General features: G+C 35.1%; 1 protein-coding gene and 1 long non-coding RNA gene across 4 annotated transcripts in view; one reads left to right on the forward strand and one right to left on the reverse strand.

Moving 5' to 3' along the window:
• Positions 1-23,630, reverse strand: part of Mctp (multiple C2 domain and transmembrane region protein) — a 955,910-nt gene that overhangs the window by 498,172 nt on the left and 434,108 nt on the right. The window lies entirely within an intron of this gene.
• Positions 149-8,346, forward strand: LOC145679742 (uncharacterized). Its single transcript, XR_014130518.1, has 3 exons — positions 149-395; positions 1,250-1,355; positions 8,153-8,346. It is a non-coding gene; the product is annotated as an uncharacterized LOC145679742 (long non-coding RNA).

A 23,630-nucleotide genomic window follows, 5' to 3' on the forward strand; every position in this document is an offset into this window, starting at 1 on the left:
AAAATGAATACATTTTACTACTCAAAAAAATTGAGTAAATTTGTCTCAATTTTGAGGAGAAAATAACTCAAAAAATGAGAATGAGGAAATTTAGTTGCATATTTGAGTCAGAGACTGGTTCTCAAAAACGAGTAATACTGTAGTCTTAAAAAATATTGTTTTATGACATAGATATATAATGGAATATCGTGAGATATAAAAGACAGTTTGCAAATGCAAGACTATGGAAAACAAGTACGAACAAGCTAACATAAGAGCACAAAAGTCCTTTATAATCCTGAACTATATGTTCTCATTCTGGCTGATGGAGGAACTACTTAGCGGATGGATAAAGAGAAAGATGGATGGATGGAAAACATGGAGGCATTGTTTACTAATCAGAGAGGATTACGCAGGTAAGTACTGCTAGCAACATGAATTTAGTTTTATAATAATGAGTTATGTAATAATTTTAATTTAGCTATATTAAGGGAACTACCATCAGTGGCGTCATTTAGGGGGCAGGGAGGGGTAATTGCACCCCCTGAGATTGAGATTTATATAGATTTTTTGAGTAGAATAGTAGTCAGTGAAAAACGCAAAATTTTCTTATATCAAGGGGTCTTGCCCTCCCACAAGCAAAATCTGAAATGACGCTTCTGCTACCAACCACATTTGTTTATTCATTTACTTTTTCCTTCTATTTTTACGTTTACTTTTTTTTTTTTTTTGCAAAAGTATACACACAGCCAACAAAATGAAATATAGTGAAATCTTTCAGTTTAACATCCCATGATTATGCCTTTAGGTTAAGGGAGACGATGATTAAAGCAAGTGAATGATGATGGAAGAATGAGAAAGTGGGAGGAAACGGGAGTACCTCAACAAAATCCACGAACACAATGTTGTTTATCACAAGCTTGCTTGGGTGAAAATCGTACCAAGGAAACCATGCACCTGAGGTAAGCGCTCCCCACTGAGCCACCGTGCACCCCACTAGCTAACAATGGGTGCAAATTATGCTACTTGGAGCACACACAAACTATTGCAATTGTATTGGTTTATTTCTGAATAACAAAGAACAATTTAAGTAGTGATGTTCGTTAACAAGAGTCTAATTGCTACTTCACATTATTCATGTATGCGCATTTCTAACATTGCAGTAAAACATTATGACAATGAACTACTTTTGAACTTCATGACTAGAAAAAGGTAAAATATATTATTTAATAGAATATATTTGTATAACAATTAAATCTTTATATTTCAGATGGATGCTGAATTTAAAAATTTGTTCGGCGCGACAGAGTCTGTTTTCAATGTCATCTGTTTGGCAGTGATAATTTTCTTTAAGGTTTCGCTAGAGAAAGTTCTTGGTGAGTAAGATCAAGTTTTCGTGTATATTTATCATATTTCAGGTTGCATGTATAAATATGTACACAAGAGTCTATTTGTCATCAACACAACCCTACTTCTGGCAAAGCACCCATTTGTTTTTTTTCTTTACATTATCTTTTTATAGTGTCTATTCACAAACATTGTTTTATTGTTATAATTCAATCGCAGCAAATAGTAGCTTTTATATGCTTTACTTTGAAAAGTAAAAATAAGTCAGTATTTTGAAACACGTAATACCTTTTAAATAAACGTACATGAACTCAAAATTGCACATCTTTGGCTTATTATCTTCACGTCTTAAGACAGTGATGGGCAAAGCATGGCCCGCGGATTAGATGTAGCTCCTTAAACGTTTCCACCCAGCCCACGACGTGATTCATTACCTGACGAATATAACTTCACTTCTGAGAATCAGTGGATTATACTTCCAGCCAAATTATGAGAAATGTTTAAAAATGCATTCACAATACCATTTATCACATTCCCCTTCATGAACTTTCGAGTATTAATAGAGCTTGCTTTTACAAGTGATACAATCACTGTTTTTTTTAATTATATTGGCCCACCTATATTTTTTTCCGTTTTTCTTTAGCCTGCGGCCCAAAATGTTTCCCCATCATTGTGCTAAGGAATATAACAATTGTCTAGGGCTTTAGAAAGCAGTACACTTTAAGTAAAACCTTATTTCAACTCATGGAAGTAGTTTTTGAATAATTTAGTGTGATTTACATTGTACTTAAAAAAATATTTTGGCAGACAATAGCAATATCTACTAATTCCAAACATTATTATATACTGACTTAGTCATATTTTCTCTCTATACATCAATTGCGCACTACATTTGCTTCCATTTCTACTACCACAAGGTGTAATCATACGTAAGAAAGGAGCTAAAATAGTAAGGAGAAGGCCGGCACCTTACAGGAGCCACGAATATGTCATTGCAGAGCTACAGGTAAGTCCTGTCAGGCGTTTCATTGGACACATAATTTTTGTATACCTTCCTGATTAGGAATATGTCCATTATCGTTCAATTGTAGTCATAGTTTCATAATTACAGAGTTAATACATTTACTTTCCAGGTTATATGTTTTGGAAATATCTTAATAGAAGGATGGTTTTATAAATAATTTAATTTGCATACTAATGGATGGTTCTAACGTCATCTGTATATGTAGCAGGGTTGGCAAAAACCATGGCTTTTATTGAAAAAAACAAAAAAACGGGTTTTTTGGTTTAAACCAGGTTTTTTTGGTTTAAACCAGGTTTATTTGGTTTAAACCAGGTTTATTTGGTTTAAATAATTTGCTCTATATATTCATATCATATATGGACAGAAATAAGTTTGTTTCGCCTTGATGTTATTATGCAACAGCCGGGTTATGCTGGAAGGGGTCACATAAGCTTAAAGCGGAATAAAAACTGCTTCTCGAGTTACATCCGAGAAAAATTGTCCTCCATTTGAACTCGGAACCAGGACTAATTGGCCACAAATGCGATACGTCTGCCGACTCACTCACGAAGGAATCCTGATAAAAAATATGTTGTACTGATCTTTACATGTTTCTTAATATAGCTCTCAAGAGTCATTTCAGAAGGACAAAAAGATAAACAGTGCACAAGTGAAACCATTATACTGAATTACATATGGACAATTTCAAACTACTACGGAGTACAGAAGAACTAATTTAATTCAAGTTAGTTAACAACGACTTTTAATGGCTCAAATTAAAGAAATACAACGACTTAATTTGCATATCACAAAGATACGAATTATTTGAGTCCACTTTGGGTCAGACTCATTTATACATAAATAGATATCGAAGATACTTCTCATTTCACTAAATGCCTCTCGTAGGGTCTGTATGACCCTCCTTCCCCCCCCCCCCACACACACACAAAGTACGGCATTTCGATGTATTTTATCAACAGTAAACAAAACAATATTTAGAATGTTTCTTTGATTGCAATTACATAACAATAATAACTACAAAAAAATCACAAAACAAACATTTATAAACTTACATAAAAAAAAGTTGCTTTTGTAGTATAATCTTTTTGAGTAATGAATGGGGAATTTAGGTCTGAATATAATACGAATAATATACGGGAGTGAAACGTGATAACCACAAATGTGTGTTCATCAAGATTTTACAAACACTTACACTTTTACGAACATTTTCGTTATTTGGTTTAAACCAGTTGGTTTTTTTGAAAAAAAAAAAAACCCAGCTGCTTTAAACATTGGTTTAAACCAGCCAACCCTGATATGTAGTCATTAAGTTTCCTTTCTATGAATAAAGAATCTGTATTCTCAAGCAGTGGCGTAACTAACAGGCTCCCGATATTTAAGTTTCGGAGTATAACTTTATAATGTTTGGATGTTAAAAGCACTTTGCAGAGTTCCTCCGTGGCTAAGCGGTTAGCGTATGCGCTCTTGGCGCGGGAGACCCGGGTTCGATTCCCGGCGGGTGCTCATGTGGTTCGGATTCCACGTTAATCAGTAGGTCCACGTCTCACATAGCCTCGCTGCTGAAAGGGACGCTAAACTGAAATTCAACTCCATTCAAAAGCACTTTGCAGGTTTCATATTACTGCAAGAGTACTCTACTTAGAGGAAAAAGAAATCACGGAACCAGCTGTAATAGATTTAGTGAATTCTACTCGGAAAATGTATCGCCTTTTGTTGCAACAACGAAACAATTTAGTGAAATTTTAACTTGGAATTAATTAGCCAATTATTTAGTCGTAGATAACTTCCTATGTTAGTAGTGTTCTGGATTTGTGTACTTCTTTGCAACTGTATCTCACTGTGCCTCTGACGAAGCCAATCCTGAGCGATCATTCAGTACACTAAAAGCCATCAAACTTTATATTCGTAGAACAAGGTCGAAGATGAAATTGAGCTCAGCCCCGTAACTTGGGCTTTTTCTTGGAAGACCAAACATTAATTAGACCTCCTAAAATATGTCAAGTTGAGGCCCCCTAGAATAATGATGGCATTTGAAGTGAAATCCTTACTAAACGTGTTCGATACTTCTTGGGGCGCCAGTTGATGGTTTGCTAAAGTAAGATCCAGATTACATATATGCTACATCTTAAAGGAATGTATTTCGTTCAGATAGTGGGGCAGCAGAAACATCTTAAATTATTTACAATGCTTTTGAAAATAGTACGGTGCTTCACAAGTTAACTAAATGAGACAATATGTTGAAAGTCTTACTAAATATATATTTTGTCTGGGGCTCTAATAGGACACATTTTACTGAATGAGGCTCTTAACACATTTTCGTTTCATTTTTTTTTTTCTGTTATGTGGTAAACCTTTTCCAAGCTTTATTTATAAGTTCCTGTTCATATCACATCATACAAAGCAACAAAGTTTTAACTCAAATGAATCCTATCAAACAACTGGAAGCTTAATTGGGGGGGGGGAAGTTTCCCCATTCCCCCGCAAAAGTTACGGCATTGGTTGAGCCCTTTGCCAATCCTGAGCACTGAAAGCGAAGAATGGCACCACGTTGATATTGAGAAAGTAGTCAGCGAATTACTCTCCGAAAAAAAAAAAAAAAAAAAAATACGCCGGTTTAGAAATATGTGAGCAAGTTCCACAACTTTTGACGAGTTTTCATATGTTAGTTGTAATGTGAACGTTAGGAAACAAATTATTTCTGCTCTTGCCTTTGAGGTGAGCGGTCCCAGGTTCGACTCCTGGTGGGGACACTCGGCCGAAAGAGTGTAACAGCTTTTTCAGACCTGCCATCTTGAGTGAAGTCTTTCTTGGGTTTCGTTCATTCATACCATTCAAATGCCGGGATGGAGGTACCTAATATAATGGTCCCAGGCTGCTTCCTTCCTTTCCCAATCCTTTCTTCCTTCCCTTTCATCATACAGTGGGCTCGCTGAGGGACGTCATCCTTTATACGGGATGGGCTAACGTGGCCTTAGATGCCGACAGCCCAGAAATCTAATTCCTAATTCCTAGAAATTATTTCTTTTAAGAAACTTTTTAGTCCCATGTAATTGCTTAATAATAATAATAATAATAATAATAATAATAATAATAATAATAATAATAATAATAATAATAATAATGTGCAATTTTTGTATATTAGCAAGTAGTGTCTGACTAGATGGAAAAACAACTCTACTACTGTATAAATTGTACGTGTGCCATGAACGTAGAAACAGGAAGAGCCCTTTTGACATTTTCGCGGATGGAGGGGGGCATGCATTCTTAGTTACGCTACTGTTCTCAAAGCATTCTAGTAATTTGTTTAACAATTGCTAAAAAAAGTAGAAATCGAATAACGGTGAAATTTTATATAACTTAGAATTTGTGGTGTGATTCATTTTGTTTCTTTCTTTCTTTCTTTTTTTTTTCGTCACACATAAGCAGAAATGACTAATTTTCAGGTTTATTGTTTCCTTGTCTTGCATAGATGAAACAGATCGAAATGTTTTTGGTTACCTTTCAATTTCCTTATTTTTATAATCTTATTTCAATTGATATTAATCCTTCCAGAACGTGACAACCCTACTATTATTAATCATTCGCTTCGCTCAGCTCTTATACTCGGGTTATCCGTTTGGTTGTCCGCGAACTCCTCCTAGACCGTTTGGCCGATCTCAACCAAACTTAGCACGCTGATAGAGTATGTCGTGCTGAGTGACAACATAGGTCGAAATCAAAAATCCGATGTACCCTCGAGGAATAATGACCGAAAAACGCTTCCTCCTAGACCGTTTGGCCGATCTCAACCAAACTTAGCACGCTGATAGAGTATGTCGTGCTGAGTGAGAACATAGGTCGAAATAAAAAATCCGATGTACCATCGAGGAATAATGACCGAAAAACGCTTCCTCCTAGACCGTTTGGCCGATCTCAACCAAACTTAGCACGCTGATAGAGTATGTCGTGCTGAGTGACAACATAGGTCGAAATCAAAAATCCGATGTACCCTCGAGGAATAATGACCGAAAAACGCTTCCTCCTAGACCGTTTGGCCGATCTCAACCAAACTTAGCACGCTGATAGAGTATGTCGTGCTGAGTGAGAACATAGGTCGAAATAAAAAATCCGATGTACCATCGAGGAATAATGACCGAAAAACGCTTCCTCCTAGACCGTTTGGCCGATCTCAACCAAACTTAACACGCTGATAGAGTATGTCGTGCTGAGTGAGAACATAGGTCGAAATAAAAAATCCGATTTACCATCGAGGAATAATGACCGAAAAACGCTTCCTCCTAGACCGTTTGGCCGATCTCAACCAAACTTAGCACGCTGATAGAGTATGTCGTGCTGAGTGAGAACATAGGTCGAAATAAAAAATCCGATGTACCATCGAGGAATAATGACCGAAAAACGCTTCCTCCTAGACCGTTTGGCCGATCTCAACCAAACTTAGCACGCTGATAGAGTATGTCGTGCTGAGTGACAACATAGGTCGAAATCAAAAATCCGATGTACCCTCGAGGAATAATGACCGAAAAACACTTCCTCCTAGACCGTTTGGCCGATCTCAACCAAACTTAGCACGCTGATAGAGTATGTCGTGCTGAGTGAGAACATAGGTCGAAATAAAAAATCCGATGTACCATCGAGGAATAATGACCGAAAAACGCTTCCTCCTAGACCGTTTGGCCGATCTCAACCAAACTTAGCACGCTGATAGAGTATGTCGTGCTGAGTGACAACATAGGTCGAAATCAAAAATCCGATGTACCATCGAGGAATAATGACCGAAAAACGCTTGCATAGACTTAACATGGGGAAAAAGTTTTCACGCGATTTTTTTTGTCAACAATTAAAAATGACATTTATTATTGCATAATGGCCAGGAATGATTACGTAGTTTAAGCTCGCTCAGCTCATTTCATTGCAATCGGGTACATCCATTGCATTCCTAGTTATAAAGATCGCCATAGACGAGTCAGGTCTTAAGTCTTTCATTTGATGTTTATTAGGATCACGCAAGTGGGATATATATAATATTGTAATGTTAGTACCATAGGTGTTCATTTTACTCCGACCTCACTCACCTTCATTCTCACAGTGAATTGGCCCTCGCCCTCACCTTCGAAGAGAGTTGACCATCGCTCTCGCCTTCGTGTTGGGAATTTGTCCTCGCTCTAGCCCTGACAGTGACAGTTGGCCCTCGCCCTCGCTGTCCAAGCTTGTCATCGCCCTCGCGTCATTATGGTTGAGAGAGAATTTGAGGGTGAGGATGCCCTCGAGAGGGCCATCCTCGCAAGGGTAAACACCTCTGGCTTAGTACGTCCGTTACACCGCTCAATAACTCTTCAACAAAAGATAATTTTAAAATAGTTTTCTGCAATCAACAGTTAGATAATTATCTCGGAGGAGTTCGTTAATGGATGTGATCCACCTACTTGTAGTGATAGAAATAAACCATTTCCGGTTAACGTTCATCACTATAGAGCATAGACAGTAATCTCACATTGTATATTTTTTAATCGATTAAGCGTCGCTAGAATATATTCCATTTCCACTCTAATCACGTTGCTAAAACACTAAATGGTAGATCTACTACAACTTCTGGTTTCAATATTAATTGAAGAAATTTTGCGTAATTCCCTTTACTGTCTTTACCAGAGTCTATATTATCGTATTTCAATTGATACTAATTCAAATTAGAACGTAGCAACACTAATATTATTCGAGATATCGCCATACACGAATAAGATTTATAAGTATTTCATTTTATTTTTATTTCTATTGTCACTAATTACACAATCTCTTTGTTTCCAGGGAGATGAAGGCATAGACACATTTATAGCAAATGAAAAACTTCTGGGAGGATCTCGTGTCCATTGGCAGTCGACACAGACTGTTTTCCAACGAATGCATACATCTGTCATAGTACTTTGTAGGCCTATTCAGAGGGTTCATGTATCCTCATTGTCTTGTGTAAGTTGTTATAAAAATTGTGCTCATGTATAGACTTAGTTTATTATTTGACAAATAAAAAATACAATGTACAAACATATTTTCCTTTAATCAAAATGAAACAAATATATATACATTTAAGTTTGTTTGTTTGTTTGTGTTTGTGTGTGTGTGTGTGTGTGTGTATGTGTGTGTGTGTGTGTGTGTGTGTAACGTCGCATGATTATGTTTCAAGGCTAAAGGAGAAGAAAATGATAATGAAGTGATGCAATGAAGAAAGTAGGAGGAAACGAGAATACATCGAGAAAACCAGTGCACATAAAATTTGTCCACCATATCAGGTTTACTTGTTTCAAACTACGCAAACCAACATAATAAGTTACAAGGAGCTTGTGTGTTGATTAAATTAAAATTCTCATCTATGCTATTTATGGAAACAACAGGTCTCAGCATAAAAATGTAACTTGCAGATTCAAGATTGAGTAAAAACGTACTTTAACAATTAGATTATATTAGTATTCAAAAATAGGAATGGGAGTATTTATTCTGCTGCGTTGCAGGCACAGCGAAAATTCCCCAAAATTACAAAGGTAGATGAATTTCACACTGCACTAACAAATTTATAGTAAGTACACCTTCTACACATTAATATTGATGTTAGACATTTTCATCTTCAATGCTGGGAAATAGAAGTAATTTTTGAAGTACTCGTATTTTTTCAAAAACTGATTTCTATTTTCCAACTTTTAAGGAAAATGTTTTAACTTCAATATTAATGTGTAGAAGGCGTACTTACTATAAATTGTCCAGTGCAGTGTGAGAGTAATCTTCCTTTCTAGTTCCAGGAAACCTTCCCTGTGTCAGCAAGGCAGCAGAATAAGTACTTTTTTCTCATTTTTGAATACTAATAAAATCTCATTTTTGAGTACTTTTTTACTCATTTTTTAAAAAAAAAACCCTTCTCATTTTTGAGAAGGGTTTTTCTCAAATTTGAAAGGAAATATTCTCAATTTTTGAGAAAGTGTGTTTCTCAATTTTGCGGCTATGTGAGCATTTCGAATACTTTTCTACTCAATTTTGAGTATACATGTTCTCAATTGTGAGGAGAGCATTACTAGTTTTTGAACAAAGAATTTCTCAATGTTGATTACATTCATCTCATTTTACGGTTAACTTTCTCATTTTTGAGCAAATGTGTTCTCGTTATTTTTGAGAAATAGCAGTTTCTCATTTTATTTAAGAATATTTTATCTCGCTTTTAAGAGAATTTTTACTCAAAAGTGAGTAAAATTTACTCAAATTTGAGTACATATTGTTCTTATATTTTGAACACCCACACTTTCTCACTTTTGAGAACAATGTATTCGGAGCTATTCTGAGAACACAATGTTCTCAAATTTGAGTCAATATTACTCATTTTTAAGTAAGTATTTTTAACAGTGCAGTTGACAGTGTAGGTTGTGAACTTATTAGATGAGAAGTAGATTTGTTATTAACTTTTCAAACAAAACCATTTTTTTTTGTTCGCCTTCTATATATAATTGAATCAGTGAGCGGAAAAATGGAGAACATTCCTCAACATTTTTACTTTTGGAAAACGGAAAACAAAACCACTCACCGGAAATAAAGTTGCTTATACAAATATATTTGTATTTTACATACGAAATGTATATTAAGACCTGTCATTTCCCAAAATACCAAAAACATAATGAGATTATATAGTTATTTACAACAAAAATTGGCTACTTCAGTTTTTCCCCTTTTGTTTTCACCTTTTCTTTTCATTGGATTCAATTTACTTGTAACTAACTTTAATTTCTGTATTGCATTATTAATACCATGGTTAGACTAACCTTCGGCTAGCTGGGGACTTCGTCCCCAATCCTTCACATTTACTCGGTCTATCGCCTCGCGCTTCTCATATCCCTAACATATTTTTAATCTTAAGGGATTTCGAGGTGTGGCAAACTTATTTTAACAATTGCAACCCCGACTCCTTTATTTCTCCTGCCTGTTTTTCCCTTGTAGGGAAAATTTAAAAAAAAATCACTGAAACACGTCTTTAATTATTTTAAATGAAAAGTCTAAATATCAAACTTCATGTCTTATCCTTAGCGAATTGAGATATGGGAATCCAATTATAACTCGTACTTTCTTCACCACTGTTTTCTTGTCTTCCAGAACAAATATTAACACGCTTCTAATTATTTTAAATGAGAATTCCAAACATCGAATTAATATTTTTGATCTTACGAGATTCCAAGATATGGACACATTATTATAATTGTAATTCACATTCTTTCTTCCTTCTCATACCCTTTTCTTCCCTTCTAGATAAAATATCAAGAAACGCTGAACGATGTGTCCATTTCAAACGAGAAGTCTACATACCAAGTTTCATGTCCCTAACATTCAGAGATCCCAAGATATAGACATTTTAAGATAATAATTACCACCATTATTTGCTCCCATTTCCTCTTCGAAGTTTCAAAAATCCTTTTTAGTGGGACCTTACAACATACATTCTAAACTTTGCTCAAATTTTAAGTGTCTAGCTTAAGTGGTTTCACCTTGACGTTGATCAAGCGATCAATCAGTCAGTCAGGACTTCTTTAATATACTGTGTATAGGGAGAGAAGAGAAGGTCTCTCAATAACTATTTTTGCTACATAAAACCAATGATGTAATGCTAGAATTTTCAATACGTATATGCTCCATTCTTTTAAAAATATATAGCATATATGTTGTTTCGTAAATTTGAGGTCAGTATATGTGGGACTATAAAAATATTAGGTGGGTACACGTCCCATTACATCTCTGCATATAACATACAACAGAGAAATATTCAAAAAATAATTATTACATGTTTCAAGTTAAATAAACGTCAATTGATACTTAGAAATAGTAGTATGAGTTTTGAAGTTCATATTTAAACTTACCATCTTGTAATCCCTCATAACGTAACTGCAGTGGAATCGAAGATACAGTGGAAATCTGAACAGAATAACCAGCACAAATTGTGAGACCAGTACTTTCTGAATAGATATGTTAAAATATCTCTTTGCTAACCTCGCCATTCCCGTTTACATGGTTTATTTTTCGGTAGAAGGCAAAAATAATATGATCAAGTGATAAGTGTATCAAGCCACAATATATTTCTTGAATTATGTAATTAATATTTTTCTTAACGATTCACTTAAGATGCATAAATTAACAATGGGTTTACGATGTAACTAAGCATTTTAAAAGTATGTTTGTATTCAGATCATTAGGTTATTCAACGTCTTGTATACATACTGTATATGGAAGACAAAAATTGTATTATTGTCATGCATTAATGTAGAACTGAATTGATAGTACACGCTTAAAGGTATAATATCGCAAATAATCCATTTAACTCTTAATCCTAATAGGATTTACGTTAGAACGAGTGATGACTCATCTGCTACGTATCTCTTATCAGTTTCTATTCAATAAGTTATGCCATGTTTTGCTCTTGCTTGTTGATTATCTTCTTTCATTATGTAAAGAACAAATGTTTTATGCCGTATTATCTAGCTGAATGCTCTTCTTTACATCTCTAAAATGAGATCATCTTACAAGACATTAAAATCAAATTATTGTTAACGAGATCGTTATTTCGTTTTTTTAAAATCTATTTCGATGTTATTGTTCTTCTCTTTTGTTATTTAATCTGCACTACATTATTGTTTTTAAAGGTGTGTAATAATGCTATCAACACAAATCATCTGCAATTGTAAGGTAACACTTAACGACAACAAAACCAAGTCATTTTAAAGAAAAACTTAAAAATGCGAAAGGACAACCTTTTGGAATGATTATGTGACGAACGTTTCATTTACCTGTGGCATTTCAACTCAATTGATAGAATTAAATTGTAACAAGCATAAGTCCTATTATATATCATCATTATAAGAAAAGATTACTACAATGGTTAGCTATGGGAATTTGCCCTGGAACCATTCGTATTCACTGTGAATCACCACTATTTTTGCAGTATTACTTTTCACTGAAAGCCCCCGGGAGGAATATTCTGAAATTATGACTTATTGTAAGTATTCTCATATCAGTGATAATACTTACTAGCCACAAATTGAGAAGATTCCAGAACTGCATACGATAAGATCTCTCCCTTAATCTGTTCATTTTGATACAGGAGATACTAGTTTTAATATTGTTCATCATCAGCAATCTTATTCTTACACTCATTATTTCACCTTCTACTCTACACTGTTTCGGTCCTCTCTGCTGGTCGAGCAACTAATGTGAGCAATTTTGGTGTATGGGGGTTCCAGGTTCGATTTCCGCTGGAAGAGCCTTGAAATTTGAACGGATTATGGTGGTATGACTTCCACCTTGAACTGTAGGTCCACGGCTCATATATCCACGGTGTTGAATGTGACGCAAAAATCCTCAACTGACCGACCAACCCACCTATATTGTTTCACAACATCCAATAGTCTACCTTATTACTGAATTGCTACTCAAAGAATGTCCTAGATATTTTATATACTCCAACATTGTTCATCTCTCTTCAACTTCTGATCAAATTTCATTATTGGTTTTCTTACACTTTTCTCCAACTTTTCTCTAGCTCCCCCGTGTCTATATTGTTAACGTACGAATCTTGGGTGGAGTACAACAGTTCAACTTCCGGTGGGAGTTCAACTGATTCGGATTCCATGCGTAGCCGTAGGTCCTCGTCACATGTAAAATTAATATTGAAAGGAACAAACTCCAACGCAGCCATTACAATCATCTCTACATATACATTTTAACTCTTTCGAGTGCTTTTTTTTTTATCTCTGCTATAATGCTCACGATTCTATTCCCCAGTCATGTATTTTATGTTGCAACTATGTAATATTCCGCCCTTTAAACTAGCCGTTCTTTGAACGGAAAGAATAATATTTAATAAATATAAAACTCGAAATTCGAAAACTGTAGAAATTTTCTACTCCTCCTTTTCCCATTCAGGAGTGGAATTTTTCGAAAACATTCTAAAAAAACATTTGATTCTAAACATGAAATGTCATATTTAGTGAAGACATTGAGTACTGAATTTAACACCTCCAACTTAAGCGAACCCCAACAGGGGCACTTCCGGAATAAGGAAAGAGAAATTTAAATATTATAAAAGTGCCCCCTCTTTTCCCACTTAGAAGTTAGGAACAGAATTTTCGAAAACGCTGAAGCACGTATTACCTTATTTTTAATTTAGAATCTATTAATATATACCGAATTTCACACCGTTAACTAAAAGACATCTTCCAGATTCACCACTTTCTGCATTGAAAATTTGAATATTGTGGAAAGTTTCATCGTGCACAGAATCCAGATATAAAAATCCAATAATTAAAACCTAGCCTTTTGTTACAATAAGCACAAAATCCTTGTTAAAAAATTTAAAACTAGTATTATAACAAAATAAAAGTGGCATAGAATTATCTAAACGTCATTTAATATTTAAGGCTGTAGATTTAGTTCGTTGATCTGAATAGAATGTATTTCAAACACGGGCACTCCAGGCAGCGCAGCACCCGGAGAATTGCTAAACTTAATACTCGTAAATTCATACAAGAAAATACACAATGTGTTTCGTAAAATTTTGTCAATAATAATAATAATAATAATAATAATAATAATAATAATAATAATAATTATAATAATAATGTCGAATATATTATTCAAAACATTGAGATTACGTACTTCGATTGTTCCCTTCTCTGAGCTTCGAATTACTTCTATTAGTCACCTTTTCAGATACTAGAGTACCTTGTACTTTGAGAAAATGAACTTTTTCTATTTAAAAAAATCTTCCTTCTACTTTTTAAAAATATAAACATATAAATTCCTTTTCGTTAAATGAAAGACGTATTATGAAGGACAGGGACGTACACAAGGAAAGGTCTTGGGGATCCAGTTTCCTTCCAAAATCCCGACTTTTCTGTACATTTAATGTAATTTTAGGGGTGATGTTACAAATTTTAATACAATTTATGCTCGCATTTAATTTGGACCCCCGAAAAGCTCCCGAAATAAATTCTTACGTGTGTGCCTGCTAGCTTTAACAATCTCCTGTATTTTGTGTTTGTCAGAGCCGTGTCTTACTGAGACAATTCTACAGTTGTATTGGCTTAATTCTCTCTTGTTGATTGGCAGGAAGCATTTAAAGCTGCGAAAATCCTTAACAGTTAATTGCTTCTCATTATCTCAAATGTTCTGTAGGAGAGAAGTCAATGGACTAAACTTAATAAACACAGTATTTGTCATTAGTTTTCTTTCATTAGTCTGTTAAGTTTCCTTTCATGTACACTAAGATCTCCTGCTAGCTTCTTTGTTTTTAGATAAGATTTGCTTTAATTAATTTATTTCAACCTTGTCCAAACTGTGCTCCGTGGAGTCCCAGTCTCCGCGATTGGTTTTCAGGGGCTCTATCCGCGGCATAAAATGACAAAATTGTTAGATGCTAAACTGATAAAAGCAAATTACTGTTTCTATCTAGTGGGAAAAATAAGACTACTTTCATCAACCAAAAATATTTTCTGTGATAGTAGTTTAGGTTCTGCTTGCTAGGTCGCTGGATAGAAGCAGTATTAATATATCTACTAGTTACTGGAACTACATGTACTTCGATATGTTTTGGTTGGAAAGTACAACTTTCTCGATGATTTCCGAAATCTATTTTAAATTTTATTTGCTGGGAAAGCATCAGTGTTTATTATTCACTTTCAAACTCGTGATACGTAAGAGCTTGTAAAAATTGTACCTAATTTTACTTGTTTGTTTGTTGCATAAGTTGTTGGAAGCTAAACTGTCATCGAACTGGAACTGTGGGTTAAAATGAGTTCCACGAGACCGGGGAGTACTGAGCCATCAACCAGCACTCAGTGAAAGGGGAATAACAAAAGCTGTAAGCTCACTTTGGAAGAAGATAGTGCAAATTGTTTGGAGAGATTCACTGAGTTTGCGGATGGATGTCCACAGTGTGTGACATGTGAACAAAGTTTTGTCCAATAGCTCTATGTTCCCTGTCCAGCTTAGAAGGCACTTTGAAACTGATTCTGACTTCACAAATAAAACTTGAGATTGCTTCAAAAGTAAACACGACGACCTCCATGCAGATCAGACAAAAATTTCTATCTCATGTAAAAACAAATAAAGAGAAAATACTAAAAGTATTGATTAGTCATGGTCTGGTTCTTGCTGGTAAACATCAACCTTGCTGAAACCCTTATAAAACCAATATTAGTGATAATAAGTAAAATGCATGGTGTAGGAAAAAATTGCGAAATTGATTTCCAGTGTGCCTTTATCAAATAACACTTTACTAGTCGAATCCAGAACCTATAAACTACGTTGAAGATACCCTAGTTTTCCATACTCGTCAAACGAAATTTACGCTACTACTTGATAAATCTATGGACTTGCGAGATTAACTGTTATTAATGACATTTATGCGATAAGAATTATCGTGTTCTTTTCATGAAGATATTTTGTAGTATGACCAAAACAGTTTGCACTAAATTATCTGAGTGATAAAAAAATGATTGTGAAAATTGTTACTTGACAGATATTTTTTCCAGACGAATTCAGCACATACATGTTAGGGAAAGAGAAGTCAATATTAGACGCTAATGGCAAAATGTCTTTCTGGAGAAAGTATAGCATTGTACATAGAAAGCGTCGAGAATAAAGATCGGACATATTTTAGATTAACATCGAACATTTTAGAAGAAAATAGCACATCTAACAATGGATGGACCACTGCCAGCAATAATAATTTTAAAAAAAAGCCTTAACAATTTGCTACAGAACTTGAATTCGTACTTTCAAACGGACACTCAAAAATCGATTCAAAAAAATTGTCAGTGGGTTGTAAATCCATTTCAGATGGCGTCAAAACTAGCACCCTACACTATGGCAGAATATGAGGTTATTATATTCGTGGCTTCGGATAGCCACCGTTAAGCATCATTTAGAGGGAAACCAAACCACTTCCCGGATTTTAGACTTGTTTAAGGGAGGATTTTTTGATGTTAAGTTCAAAAGTTAAATTGCTTTTACTACCTTTTGGCAGCACGTAGCTCTGTGAAATAGCTTTTTCGAAGAACACGACTATAAAACTAAATAGAGCTCATTAAGAAGCAGAAGACGATATGTGTCTTCAACCAACTTCTGTGACGCCAGACATGGACTAACTGCCGAAAGACCTAGGTATATTATTCACATGTAAAGTTGTGGCAGTTTTCAAATATCTTAACAAATTGTTATATAATTTTGTAGATTTAATTAATAAATAATATCTCTGTTCTTTTTACTGTTGTTGCTATAAACAAATTAATAAAAAAAATATATGCCTGTTTTATTCACTGACAGATAGAAAGATAGAACTCAACACTTTTGGAGCTCAACAAGAAACATTTTCTTCAGAGAGAACTCCAGGGCTGAAAAAGTTTGGGAACCGCTGATTTAGTTGATCGATATCCATCTAACGAGCTGTTACAGAGTCCCTGAAAGAGGTTCTCCCACTGTGTCCTTCCACTAGACTTTCCATCTTGTTCCCAAGAATACAACCTCTTCTCAGACAGTACCCTAACACGTGTTTCATTCATTTTTTAATTCACGATCCGGTCATTTTGAAGACAATAAGTGCAGCTCATGTCAATGGTAAAAAGTACCCACGCTTGAGTAAATTTGTAGTTGCGCTTTTTACATTAATTTGGGAACTAGGTAAGATATAAATAAGTAAATATCCTAATTTTAAGGTCATTTTTCTTATTATTACATTAAAGGCTACATTTAATTGAATTCAGCGTCTTCAAATTACAGTAGGAGAAACACAATTAGAAATTTATGCAAGCATGGACTTTTTTTTTTTCACTATCGCCATTTGAAAAACAGGTTAACTCGGATCTGACCTAACCGGACTACATAAGATGTTAGCTGTTCCTCTCACATTTTAAAAGAGAATTTTGGGTATTAAACAACTAAATCCAGTGGCGGCGGTTGGACGTTAAAAGTGGGGGGGGGGGGGCAAGACATGATCTGAATATTTGCATATAAATGTTACTTTCCTTGGTTGTTTCTAACATTTTGTTTGACGAAAGGTTGTATAACAGTAGGATACTATCTTTTTCAGTTAAAATACCGTATATCGTATTTCATATTTTATTAAGTAAATTGACAAGAGCAACGCCAGTAGGTAGTAGCCCTTTGTACTCTTAAACAACGAAACTGTAAGAAGGGATTTGATTCCTCGCTCATGAACATCTTAAAATTCTGTTTGGAAAACTGAGTGATCAGATTATCGAATAACAAATTTGCAAAACAAATAAATTAATATTAATCATAGTAATGAATAATGATGCTTGTTTTGCAAAAGTTATATTTAAACAAGGATTAATGGACAACTTAATTTTTAATTCCACACATGCTATTAAATGTATGTTATTACTCTTAGAAAATGAAAGACAGTAAATACTACAACCATATGCTACTACATTTAAAAAAATATTTGATTTTGCAACTTCACGAAACATGTTCGTTGCCATTAGGTACAGTTTTCACTTTCTTGGAGCACATCAAAACACAACAATACCTAAAATAACTCCATACTCCAGTTATACAAAATAATCGTAAAACCCAGAATTATGTTGAAATCTCTAAATTTAATTGTACATACACTCGTACTCCTCTAACACACCACTTCACTCGTATATTACACTACAAAACAATGGAAAAGATAGAAGTTGTTTCTTATTACGCTTTTTCCCTTACATTTTAGGAACTGTCAACTTTGTGCAAGTGAAGAATAACTTGTGAAACACTTCTTTTTGTGCGAAATGTTCTCTCAATTAGTTTCAAAGCGGCTGACGAACATATCGAGCCCTCGTAAAAAGTGAAAGTATGCTGAAATTGTTGTGCTTCAATAGGTTAATTTTGGGTTATTTTCTGTGGCAATTAAAACGTAATTCCTGTACTTTTCTTTACTCCACGGGAACACAACCAATACGTACTCGTAGAACGGCAAATATATGGGACCATTTTTTCAGTGAACTAATAATACATACAAAAACTTTACATTTCTAAATGAAACTATATATATTAATGGGTTACTTCAAAAAAGTGCGGGGGCAAATGTCCCCCTCTGCCCCCCTAATCGCTGCCCATGACTAAATCATATTGAAAATGGAAATGTAGCAGTAGAGACAGTTTACATGGCAGAAAGTTTAAAATTCACGTATTCTTGAATGAGTCAGCTACAGCGTCTGGCTTTTATTTTCGTATTTAATGTCTGGCTCTTATCATTATGTGCAGCGTTGCATTCTGACAGCACATTTCCGAACATTTAGTACTAACTGTAGACTCTTTGAGTCTCCAATAAATGTAATATTCCTGGCGTAAAACCAATTTTTCTTTCTTCATTTTCGTTTCTTTCTTTCTTTCTTTTTTCTAACACAGAAAATGTGTTAAGAGAAAAGCTATTTTCGCTGTCACAAGATGTTACAATGTAAACAGTATTTTGAATGAAAAATTGTTCAAACAAGCAAGCGTTAGCTACACATAAAATGCTGACGAAGTATCGAATGGTACTTACCGATGTAAGAGCGTTAGGTTCCCGCTGAAAAAGCTTTCAACACTCAACCCCAAGAAAGGAAAGAAGAGAAAATGAAAGACAGGAAGCGAAGAAAAAAGGAGCAAATGACAGCTTAAGTAGGTGAAATAATTTTGAGATTATGAAAGCTGTATTTAAAACCTTAAACACTTCTTTCCAGAATCAGAGAAAGTAAACGAAGAAACATTGCACACCTACTGGAAAAGAAAAATCCGTAAGTATTTTGACAAATTATAGCTAATTCTAGATTAACAACAGAGTCACCAAATACGAACTTCTTTTAAATTTGTACTTATAAGTAGTATGTTTATCAATATTAGGAGATATTAGTGTCACCGTCAGGGCAGCTCATAAGAGAGAACAACCGTGACAAATGTCGGAGGCTCATGAAGATACTGTTTTTTTTTTTTTTCATTCTTCATTCAATCCTGATTTTTTTCAAGTTTCAAATACTCCTTGAATTTTTCTGGGGTCTATGAAATCTATGGGCGGTAGAGCGTTTACCAATGGTGCGTCAGGTCCCTGGTTTGATCTCCGGCTAAGTAAGTTTGTGTTGGAAAACATCGTGGCCGTGTGTTTTCTTGGGGCACTCCTGTTCCCTCCCAGGTTCTCATCCCAACAATTCTGCCTTTATCATCCACTTGCTTTATCATCGTCTCCCTTAGCCTAACGGGCATAAATGTGAGACGTTAAACAGAAAAAAAAGTATGAGCGGCCCTAGTCATTATTAGAAGAAGATAAAGAACAATCTGCTAATTAACAGTCCATTTATAATACATAACAAGTAAAGAAATAATGTTCTAGAAGAACAAAAATTATCAATTTATATTGGCAAGGAACAACGTACTTTAAGCGCTATAAACACTCATATTTATCGATTTTTTTCTCACTAACTGCGCATTAAAATTAACCCTCAAACATCTCAAACCCTCAAACCCTCAAACCCTCTTTAGGTCGATGTGATCTAGGGACGTAGCCAATAGTGGGGTACAGGTGGGACGTCCCTCCTAAATTTTGGTCAAGGACAAAAGTGGAGAGGGGTTAAAAGAATAACTAAGGGAAGAGAAAACAAGAGAAATAGAATACAAAATAATAATCCTAATCAAATCTACTCTCACATTTACGAGTGGAAATTAATACTCAGAAGACGAGTTTCTTCAAATTAGATTAAGCACTGTAGTAAGTAGGTAGCCTATTAATCAGGAGTGAGACATAGTTGTGTTTCTTGGTGCGATTATTCCGAGTAAATCGACTACTCTAGGGATTACATTTACTGCGCCAAGTTTGGGCGAGTGAAATGTGAATTTCTGCAAGTCATGGCAATCGTAAGGAGGTTGAGACAGTTGGTGTTTGCCAATGATTCGAGTGAAGAAGATGTTTGTGACGGAATTTGGTAAGCAATATGAATTTAAAAAGAGCAAATTTGTTTGAGGATTACGACGATGCTGAATTTGTAATATTTTCGGTTGAATAAAGGTACTAACCTTAACCTACTCAGAATCATTGAGGATAAGTTAGAATTTTCCTCTGACGTGTAATTTATTTCTTGTTTTCTTTGGTGCCATTTGAATTGATATGAAATAAATTGTAAATGTCTTTATGTATGAGGCGAGGTTCAGCCGTAGAAATCTATAGTTCGACAATTTTTTATTACTGTTTCAACCATGTCGGTAGATAGATCATTTTCTTCAATGAAAAGAATCAAACCCTATTTCCGAAACAGAATGTGTGGAGAGCGGTTTACAGGACTCGGGTTCCTATCAATCCATTCCCACCTGTCAGCTAACATTGAGAAGTTGATTGATGTTATGGCTGCTAGCGGACAAAGAAAACTACTTCTGTGAACAGACAAATGAACTCTTTGTATTCTGTTTTGTAGTAAGTATACGTCTATACTTTAAAGAGAAATTGCATAGAGATTCATTTCTTTTTACAAATAAATAGTTAAAATAAATTGAAATATAATGCATTTAGGTGTGTGTGCTTCCCACTAGCAACGTGCAGACATAAGGCTGTAAAGGAAGTTCCTGAAGCAGAAACCTCGAAAAATTTTCATGACCTTGTCCCTCGCCGAAATAAAATTCTGGCTATGTGCCTGGTGGGATCTATCGATTGTTATACGTATGTCTCTTATTTGGAGAATATTATAGTTAATTAAAAACTAAAGTTTAAAAGTTAATCATAATTTTGTACTAATTTCATTAACCATGCAGGGGTGGATCCAAGACGGACTTCTGGTGGCGGTGGGTTGTAATACTGCTACTTACAGCTACTTTTAAGAGCTTCAAACTCTGGGATGGGTTTTATTTATATATGAAAAAAGAAAGTTTCATCTTCGGGGTGGGGGGCAGCGCCCCGATCGCCCCCCCGGATCCGCCTCTGCTGTGAGCTGTATTAATTCTGGTGTCATAATGAGAATTTTGATGCAGACATGCTTCGAGATCAGTTTCTTCTCAATAGAGGGCATGATTATTGCACAGTATACATTTGAAGTTTACACAAAGTGATTCTCTTGATTTTCGCGTAAACTACAAATGAAGTTTTACAATTACTCTATATTCAGCTGAATTATTATATGTACAGCTTATTATTAGAACTAGAAAAAACAATCTTATATATAAAAGAGAACGTACAAAATCCTTTGTTCCCTCATCACGCTAATACGGCTGAACCAATTTCTTTTATTTTTGGGGGGTTATTAGGATTTGGACCCTAGATGGTTTTTATCATATCACTTTAATTTTTAATTACCAGTGTCTTGAGATAATTGACCATTCAAGTGTCCATAACGTACAAATCCTTTGTTAGTTATTCATCATAGGTAAAAATAAACGTATTTATATGCAACCCGCATGACCGTGTCACTCGGCGGGTTAACATAAATGACAGGCGATATAATGTTAACATTTACTGCAATCTACTATGGTTTTTATCATATCACTTGAAAGCGAAAACTTCCGGGGTGACCGCAGCGAAGCGGGGCGGGTTAACATAAATGACAGGCGATATAATGTTAACATTTACTGCAATCTTCTATGGTTTTTATCATATTACTTGAAAGCGAAAAAGTAAAAATTATCTAAGTAACAAAGTTTATTGCGTTCCGGGGTGACCGCAGCGAAGCGGGGTGAACGCTGCTAGTGTTTATATATATATATATATGACCACAACAGACACCATAAGTATTAATAAACTGTCTTTTTAAACAGTGAAGTGAAGTATACACAACGTGTACACAAAAGTACTCCGTAATTCCGATTGATTACTATAAAACGAGAACTTTTTTGCAATATCTTTATAAATAAGGTATCAGGAAATGCATTAACTCAAAACATTTTTGTTTCTTTCCTACAGGTTCTAACATTTACTCCTTGTTGCGCTAGAGGACAGTAAATTCAACATAGCGCTCGCCAAACAGCAACGCAGCTGGTGTGTTTTGGAATTTCACTCAACAAAGAGTGTTGTATCTGTGCAACATGCATTCAGGCGCAAATTTGATGTAAAACCACGTTCAGACAAGTCAATTTTGAAGTGGTACAACGATTTTCTAGAAGAAGGGTACATATCTGACGATCGAAAAGCGTGTTCCAGCCGATTACTAGTGTCGCAGCAAGTTGTTGATCGTGTGATAGAAACCTATGTGTAGAGCCCCAAGAAATATGTATGTAGAGCTAGCTAAGAACTACAAATCCCAAGAAGCACAATTAACAAGATGTTACACAATCTCTTGCACTTTCATCTGTATCAACTGCAATTGGTGCAGAATTTGAAACCTGAAGACCATCCTAAATGACTGTAGTTCTGTTCGGATCTCCAGCAATTACTCGAAAATAATAACCTGATGTCCGACATCATTTTCAGAGACGAAGCAAGCTTTCACCTGCATTGAAAGATCAACAGACACAATGTCTGAATATGGGGATTGGAGAATCCCTACGCCACGCTGGATGTGGAACGTGATTCTTCCAAGCGTAATGTTCTTTTTGCCGTATTAGAATGGAGTTTATAGACATTTCTTCTGAAGAATTAACTGCCTGACGAAAGTTATCTGATATGTTTAGGAACTGGTTGATGGCACAACTAACTGAGGCAGTGACTGTCTTTTTCAACAAGATGGAACTACACTGGCATCACAATGTCCATAAGTTTCTCAATGAGCTCTTGCTAAACAGATGGATTGGTCGTGCTGGATGCAATGACAAAGTGTTCTCTTCTGTGGCCTCCTAGGTTACCGGATCTTATTTTAGGGTGTGTGATTTTTCCTTGTGAGCGTATGCCAAAGAGAGTGTACGTATCTCCACTAACCCCCAACTATGGCAACTCTGAAGGAACGAATCACTATTAACATAGTCGCACCAGATACACTTCAAAGAAGACTGCGGAGCAAGCTTGATTATAGAAAAGATGTTTGCCGCGTAAAATGCGGGGCCCACATCCAGTGCCTCTAATAAACATACACTACATGAAACTTTATGTGTTGATATACTTTTAGGCAAAAAATAAACACAAAATACCAAAAGGTTATCATTTTATAATCAACTAAAATCACGGAGTGTTTTTTGGACATGCTATATATATATATATATATATATATATATATATATAGCGTGTAACGGGAGGTAATTCAAATACTGCGGTATGTGATTCTACGTGACTAGTACAGGTATATGAAAAACGTTCATATGAACATATATCGCGAAA

Source organism: Thermobia domestica, chromosome 2, assembly GCF_964235325.1.
Source record: "Thermobia domestica chromosome 2, izTheDome1.hap1.1, whole genome shotgun sequence".
NCBI lineage: Eukaryota > Metazoa > Arthropoda > Insecta > Zygentoma > Lepismatidae > Thermobia > Thermobia domestica.